This window comes from Wyeomyia smithii, chromosome 1 (assembly GCF_029784165.1).
Source record: "Wyeomyia smithii strain HCP4-BCI-WySm-NY-G18 chromosome 1, ASM2978416v1, whole genome shotgun sequence".
In the NCBI taxonomy this organism is placed as follows: Eukaryota; Metazoa; Arthropoda; class Insecta; order Diptera; family Culicidae; genus Wyeomyia; species Wyeomyia smithii.
Window position 1 is genome coordinate 47,207,473 of NC_073694.1, and position 7,642 is coordinate 47,215,114.

A 7,642-nucleotide genomic window follows, 5' to 3' on the forward strand; every position below is an offset into this window, starting at 1 on the left:
CCTTGGGTCCTGGTTCTGTTGTGCGGGGTCTGGTTGCTGGTTTTGTGCTTAAGGTTCAAACGTGTTCTTGTCGTTTTGTTGGGTGTAGACGGAGGGGAACGGGACTAGACTAGGGCGTGGATGGATTTCAGGAAAACGTATATAAGGGACATGTAGGATAGGTCACGGCTCGCCAAGACATCACGAACAGGAACAGCCGGCTGTCTACCCTCGGCATGCAGGGAAGCTATTAATTTAGACCTGGCGTCACGGTGTACAGGGCATGACCAAACCACATGCTCTATGTCGTGATAACCTTCACCACAGGCACAGATACCACTTTCCCCGAGCCCAACACGACGGAGGAGCGCGTCAAATCTATAGTGATTGGACATAAGCCGGGACATCACGCAAATGAAATCCCGACCTACATCCAACCCCTTGAACCACGGGTTCGTCGATACTTTGGGGATTATGGAATGTAACCACCTTCCCAATTCCCCTCTGGTCCAAGCATTTTGCCAACTGATGATCGTATTCTGACGTACAAGTGCGAAAAATTTATTAAAGGCAATTGGTCTTTCATAAATATCACCGTTTGTTGCGCCCACCTTAGCCAAAGAGTCCGCTTTCTCATTACCCGGTATCGAGCAGTGAGAAGGGACCCACGCTAAGGTAATCTGAGTAGATTTTTCGGATAAAGCACTCAGATGTTCCCGTATTTTCCCCAGGAAATACGGAGAGTGCTTAACATCTTTCATCGATCGGAGAGCCTCAATGGAACTGAGACTGTCCGTAAAGATGAAATAATGGTCCGTGGGCATTTTTTCGATAATCCCTAGGGTGTACTGAATTGCAGCTAATTCTGCGACGTAAACAGAAGCAGGATTATCGAGCTTATGGGAGACGGTTAAATTGTTATTGAAGATACCGAAGCCAGTGGACCCATCAAGAAGTGATCCGTCAGTGTAGTACATATTGTCGCAGTTGATGTTTCGATATTTATTGGAAAAAATTTTAGGGATCTGCTGCACGCGTAAATGATCCGGGATTCCACGAGTTTCTTCTATCATGGATGTATCGAAAAACACAGTAGAATCAGAAGTATTTGATAAGTCGACACGATTTGGAATATTCGAAGAAGGGTTAATATTTTGGGACATGTGATTGAAATACAATGTCATAAAACGGGTTTGAGAATTAAGTTCGATTAACCTTTCAAAATTTTCAATCACGGGACGGTTCAAGACCTCACATTTGATTAGAATACGAGAAGACAGGCTCCAGAAGCGGTTTTTCAATGGTAGTACTCCAGCTAAAACCTCCAAACTCATCGTATGGGTCGACTGCATGCAACCTAAGGCGATACGCAAACAACGATATTGTATTCGCTCCAGTTTGATCAAATGTGTGTTTGCTGCGGAGCGGAAGCAGAAACACCCGTATTCAATAACAGACAATATCGTTGTTTGGTAAAGCCTTATAAGGTCTCCTGGATGGGCTCCCCACCATTGTCCGGTTATTGTACGAAGAAAATTCACTCTTTGTTGACATTTTTTCATCAGATACCTCACGTGACAACCCCAGGTGCCTTTAGAGTCGAACCAGACACCAAGATATTTGTGTACCAAAACCTGAGAAATCGTTTTACCCATTAATTGTGTTTGAAGCTGAGCAGGTTCATGCTTCCTAGAAAAAACTACTATCTCAGTCTTCTCCGGAGAGAATTCGATACCTAGCTGTAAAGCCCAAGCAGACAAATTGTCCAAGGTATCTTGCAATGGTCCTTGCAAATCGGCAGCTTTGGCTCCTGTAACAGAGATTACACTGTCGTCTGCAAGTTGTCTTATCGTGCATGAATTTGCCAGACATTCGTCGATGTCATTTACATAAAAGTTGTAAAGAAGGGGGCTTAAACATGAGCCCTGGGGAAGACCCATGTAGCTAATGCGAAAAGTTGCCAAATCGCCATGCGTAAAATGCATGTGCTTTTCGGACAACAAGTTGTGCAAAAAATTGTTCAAAATTGGAGAAAATCCTTGTCGGTGAAGTTTACCCGAAAGAATGTCAATAGAAACGGAATCAAAAGCCCCCTTAATGTCCAAGAACGCAGACGCCATTTGTTCTTTACGAGCATACGCCAGCTGAATATCTGTTGAAAGCAACGCAAGACAATCATTCGTCCCTTTGGCACGGCGGAAGCCAAATTGAGTTTCTGATAGTAGACCATTTGATTCGACCCAGTGGTCTAAACGACGGAGTATCATTTTTTCCATCAATTTCCGGATACAGGATAGCATTGCAATCGGCCTATAAGAGTTGTGATTAGAAGCTGGTTTCCCTGGTTTTTGGATGGCGATCACCTTCACTTGCCTCCAATCCTGCGGTACAATGTTTTGCTCCAGGAACTTATTGAACAAGTTCAACAAGCGCCTCTTGGCATTGCCGGGTAGATTCTTCAACAAGTTGAATTTGATTCTATCTAATCCAGGCGCGTTATTGTTACAGGACAGGAGGGCAACTGAAAGTTCTGCCATCGTAAAAGGTGATTCTATCGCGTCGTGGCCCGGAGACGCATCGCGAACAATATTTTGCTCAGGAACAGAGTTCGGACATACTTTCCTGGCAAAATCAAATATCCACCTACTTGAAGACTCCTCGCTTTCGTTGACCGTTACGCGATTCCGCATTCTTCGGGCTGTGTTCCAAAGAGTGCTCATCGATGTCTCCCTCGACGTCTCGTTCACGAACCGACGCCAATATCCACGTTTCTTTGCTTTAGCCAAGCTTTTAAGCTTGGTATCAAGCTCCGAATACCGTAAATAGTCGCCAGGTATACCTCCCGTCTGGTAGGCCTTAAACGCGTCGGATCTTTGCGTGTAGACATCGGAGCACTCTTGGTCCCACCACGGAGTGGGAGGCCGTTCTTTGATCGTTACGCCGGGATATTTCTTCGTTTGGGCTTGCAACGCGGCGTCGAGAATCAAGCCCGCGAGGAGGTTGTATTCTTCAAGTGGTGAATGATGTTGAATCGACTCGACCGCTTTTGAAATCATTTCCTCGTATAACTTCCAATCGACATTTCGTGTGAGGTCATACGGAATGTCAATTGGTCGCATGCGAGTTGACCCGTTAGTAATTGAAATAAGAATAGGCAGATGGTCGCTACCGTGAGGATCGAGGATTACCTTCCATGTGCAATCCAACCGTAGCGACGTCGAACATAAGGATAGATCCAAAGCGCTTGGGCGCGCTGGAGGTTTCGGGATACGTGTCATTTCACCGTTGTTTAAAATAGTCATGTCGAAGTCATCGCAAAGGTTATAGATTAAAGAGGAGCGGTTATCATTGTATGGGGAACCCCAAGCCACGCCATGAGAGTTGAAGTCTCCCAAAATCAAACGTGGCGAGGGAAGAAGTTCTATTAAATCAAAGAGCAGCCGTTGCCCAACCTGTGCTCTGGGGGGAATATATATTGAGGCAATACAAAGCTCTTTACCTTGTATTGTCATTTGACATGCGACAACTTCGATGCCTGGAATCGAGGGGAGGTTAATACGATAGAAAGAATAGCACTTTTTAATCCCTAAAAGTACTCCTCCATATGGGGTGTCTCGATCAAGGCGAATAATATTAAAATCATGGAAGTTGAGATCAATATTTGAAGTAAGCCAAGTTTCACAAAGGGAAAATGCATCGCATTTGTTTTTATTTATCAAAACTTTAAACGAATCAATTTTTGGTAAAATACTTCTACAATTCCACTGTAAGACAGAGATAGAATCCTTCATATACGCAGTTGAATTAGGCATCGAAGGATACAATCGCTGCAAGGAGAGGCCATTGGGCAGTCAACTGCTTCAAAAATGATCTAACTGTTGGGAGGAATGCTGTAAGAAAAATTTTAATTGGATCGGGTACATTGAAAGTTTCAAAAATCCAGTCCACAATGTCAGAAAATTTCCCTAATCCAGAGTTTGTTTCATCAACTGGGAGTGTAAAAGGAGCAACTGGGGTTTTAGATGTTCCTGGCAGTGCTGGGAACTCCTTCTGGGACTTTAAATTTGCCAGCCCAGGAGGAGTTTGCTTCGGTTTTTCCGCAGCACTGTTTGGTTTGTTTGTAACTTTCATTTCACTTTGAGAAATCTTAGGACCTTTTCTGGGAAGTTTAGGAGAGGAAACACTTTTCCTCTTTCTAGACTCCCCAGGATTGGCGTAAGATGCTCCCGCTGGTGAATCGTCAGAATCGGTTTCCTCAGAGGGCAACAGATCGAAGGGGTTCGAAGTAACGGGAGAAGTGGTAACGGTCTTCTTCAGCATGTCAGCGTAGGAACGCTTTGAACGCTCTTTGAGAGACCGTTTTATTTTATCCCTGCGCTGCATGTACACCGCACATGTCGAGAGCTCATGCAGATTTTCTCCGCAGTGAATACACTTTTCAGCGTTAACACTGCAAGAATCTTCCGCATGAGACTCCCCACACTTGCCACAACGTGCCTTATTGCAGCAGTAGGCGGCTGTATGGCCTAACTGCTTGCAATTCAGGCAGTTCATGACGCGGGGCACGTATAGCCTCACAGGGAGACGAACCCGGTGGATCGAGACGTGGCTTGGTAGTGCAGACCCGGCGAACGTAACTCGAAACGAGTCTGACGGAGTGTATACTGTTTTGCCACCGATGATCGATGCTGACCGCAATTGCTTGCAGTCGAACACCTTTACTTCGGGACACGTTTTGTTCTTAAAGCACCCTTTGGCACTTTGCAGTATACACTCGACGGACAGACTCGAATCGGTTATGACACCGTCGATCTCCACGTCTCGTGCGGGTATGTAAACGCGATACTCGCGTGTGAAGAGCTCAGAGCAAGCTATATCGTTGGCCTCTTTCAGGTTACCGACCACGACACGGAGCTTGTTAGGCCGGACCTTGGAAATTTCGGTCACGCCCTTGTACTCCTTCGTCAGGTCTTTAGAAATCTGCAAGAGGTTCAACTTTTTCGATTTCGGTCCTGCCTTTGGCCGAAAATAAACAGTATAGCTGCCCTGGGCTCCGTCTGGGTAAAGCCTGGGGCGAGGGGGGACTGAAGAATGAACAGGGGAGGGGGTAACAGAAGGGTCAGGGTCAGAGGGGTTCGGGGATGGTGGCGCGGGAGGCGAGGGATCTACATCCATCTTAAGTCTAGCGCACTAGCGCTGACAAGAACACGTACCTTTTTATTTCTCCCTTCCAGTAAGGTTGGTTGTCCGATCGTTCGAAGTAGCAGCCGTTACAGCCAGCAGCACCAATACAGCAGCACCAAACAGCCACCAGCAGCGAGCCAGGTGTGAGATCACTCCACACAGCGATACGACTCGCTGACACTGATGGCTTCTTCTTTTTCCTCGTTTGTGTCTCGTTCACTGCTGTAGCACAATCCAGCCAGCAGCCAAATCGGCTTACGCACCAGCTGGCAGTCACGATGCGAAACAGTTGCACAAAGGAACGACCTTGAACCCGGATTTATTTCACTCGACCAGGCAAACAATGCCAACACTTGTTCACACGTCTTTTGTTTTATACTCTATCGGACCGATCACCAAACACGTCCAGTACTGATGCGTGTTCGGCACAGAATGTGCTTAGTGTATTTATATTGGCCAATATTCTTTTTAACCCATGGGAATTTTAATATTACGGAGGTTTCTAATTTTATATATTTATAACTATCACACCAGGTAAATGTTACGAACGGTAACAAATTACAATAATTTTATACATTATGCATATAAAAACAACCAGATTTATTTATTGGTATTTTTTCTCATAACTAGGAATAATTACCTTTAATTTGATCCAAAAAGATTGATGATCGATCAACTGGTTCAAAAGTTATGAATTTTTTTTAAATTAAATACATTGAACACAGTTGTTTTTTTATGGTCACCCTATTTCGAAGTTGGTCACGCAAAGTGCTTCAATTGTGCTCAAAATCGCAGGGATGCATCTATGTTGAAAATAATCAAATCCGTATTGTTTCGTTGGGTTGTTAAGGGAACTAGTTCCGAATTAGGGTGACCATAAAAAACGGCTATTTTCGATGTATTTTATTAAAAAAAATCATAACTTTTAAACCAGTTGATCGATTTTCAATCTTTTTGGGTCAAATTAAAGGTAATTACGTCTAGTTATAAGAAAAAATACCAAAAAATAAATCTGGGTGCATTTATATGCATAATGTATTAAATTATTAATATTTTCGTCTTGTTTTTAAATTGAATTTACTCAAATTTAAACAATAAAACATTTTTTAAAATTCCTCTATTTATAGAGTCAAGTATGCCCTTCAAAATGAGACCAAGAGATATTTTTTATGTTTGCTCCAAAAAGAATGACATACAAATGAAAAACGCTTATTTTTTGATGAAAAACATTAATCACTTTGAGTAAAATTGAGATATTAACGATGTCAGCATTGCAAATTGTTTCTCTTAAAAAGCTCTAAAAGTCGCTGAAAGACAGTTTTGAGATGAAACTTGAAATAAAAAAGTTAGAGCGCAAAATGTGTTTTTTCAATATAAATCGGTTGTTTTCAAAGATAGAGAAAAACTTTTTTTACAAAGTTAATTAAAATTAATGGAGCTATAACATTGTAGAACAAATTTTTCTTCTATCTACAAAGATAAAAAAGTTAGATACTTTTTTGCATTGAAAGTGTTGGTCACCCTAATTTTTGATAATTTTTCAATAAGCGCTTTATCATATGTAACAACTTTGTAGAAGAAAGTTTTTTTTTTTTTTGTGAAATGTTGTTATTGAGCTCTAGACCCAAATTTTCCCCTAAATTTAGTTTCTGGACCATTGTGCAGTGGACACTATGGTGTACTTCTGCGTATCCCTTGTAGAGTGATTCACCCCTCTTGTTTCTATCAGATGTTGGGTGAGCTGGAAGTGTGTTTGTCTCTCTGTAAGTTGGTTGAGACACTTTGGGGTGGAGAAAGAAGCAGTGTGGTGAAAGCATTGCTACAGGCAGGCACATACTGAAAGGGAAGTGCGCGGTAATTTTTTACTCTGCTCTTTCCACATACTGAGGAGAATGACAAGTATGGTTGCACGTTTTGTTTTAAGGCAAAACATTCTCGTTTTTCATCAATAACACAGTAAACCTTATCAAAAAACGTATAGATTATAACGATGCTAAGGCTTCAGATGAATTCATCCTTTCAACCTGCAGACCCCTCCACGATGATAGAATGACTTCAAATCGAGGATTTTCTCCTCATGCAACACTTTTAACAGAAAACTGCCACTGGCTGGCTGGCTTTCCAGCAAACGATCGAAAGCTTCATTCGTGCGTAGAACTGCTGGCGGGGACGAAAGTTCCGCACTTGCGCTCTGGAGCTTTTCCGATGAAGCTTTAGATTCATTTGCAAAGCAAACCGAAAAAAGGGCGGTGCTAGCCACCACCAGCAACCATCGAGTGGTGTTCATTCTGCGGTACGGTTCGGCCCCTTTTCAGGATTCTGTTTTGTGTAGCCCTTCCGAACTGACACCATGCTGGATGGTTTGCGTTTTTATTTCGCTTTGACTGCCGGGTCGCAACTTGTTGCGCTTTTCCAGTGTGTGTCTTCTCCGAGGGGTTGAATAGTATCAGACAGATAGCGATACCGTGAGAAGCTAGAT